Source organism: Rhinopithecus roxellana, chromosome 10 (assembly GCF_007565055.1).
Source record: "Rhinopithecus roxellana isolate Shanxi Qingling chromosome 10, ASM756505v1, whole genome shotgun sequence".
Classification (NCBI taxonomy): domain Eukaryota; kingdom Metazoa; phylum Chordata; class Mammalia; order Primates; family Cercopithecidae; genus Rhinopithecus; species Rhinopithecus roxellana.
This window is the reverse complement of record NC_044558.1, coordinates 81,428,672-81,429,716: the sequence shown is the minus strand read 5'-3', so window position 1 is coordinate 81,429,716 and position 1,045 is coordinate 81,428,672.

The following is a 1,045-nucleotide window of genomic DNA, read 5'->3' as shown; positions in this document are numbered from 1 at the left end:
ACACTCTCAACTTTAATTTTTTTTTTTTTTTTTTTTAGAGTTTTTTATAGGAGTCTTGCTCTGTCACCCAGGCTGGAGTAGAGTGGCACAATCTTGGCTCACTGCAACCTCTGCCTCCTGGGTTCAAGCGATTCTCATGCCTCAGCTTCCCAAGTAGCTGGTACTACAGGCGTGGGCCACCACACCCAGCTAATTTTTGTATTTTTAGTAGAGACGGGGTTTCACCATATTTTGGCCAAGCTGATCTTGAACTCCTGACCTCAGGCGATCCACCCGCCTTGGCCTCCCAAAATGCTGGGATTACAGGCGTGAGCCACCATGCCCAGCCTATCTTTAACTCATTTCTTGCTAGAAAATGCAACCCCAACCCATTCAGCTAGGTCAGTATGTGTCCTAATTAAGGGAAAAGAAAATTACACATAAATCATTTTTTTCAAAGTCTTAAAATCCTTCATTGGCTTTCCATTGCTTTTGATATCAAAACCCCTGAGATTTTAACATGAATACTACGTGATTTGACCACAGTCTACCTCTCTCCATTTCTTGGCAGTTTCCCCTGAGCCTTCTTCCCTCTGTCTAAACTGACTCTTTTAAACTTCTTCCAGTGTTCGATGATTCTCCCTCCACTTGCCCGCCACCATCCATGCACTCCCTCACCTGGTTAAGGCCTACTTATTCAAAAGTCACTTCCTCAGGGAAAGACTCTCTATCCCAAAGTACATCAGGCTTTTTTGTTATACATCTTGATAGAAAAATGTTCCTTTCCTCCAGAATAGAGGTAAACACATTACAACCGTTGGGCCAAATCTGGCCCTCCACCTGTTTTTGTAAATAAAGTTGTTTTTTTTTTTTTTTTTGAAATGGAATCTCGCTCTATTGTAGTGGTGTGATCTTGGCTCACTGCAGCCTCTGCCTCCTGGATTCAAGCAATTCTCCTGCCTCAGCCTCCCGCGTAGCTGAGACTACAGGTGCGCGCCACCATGCCCAGCTAATTTTTGTATTTTTAGTAGAGACAGGGTTTCACCATGTTGGCCAGGATAGTCTC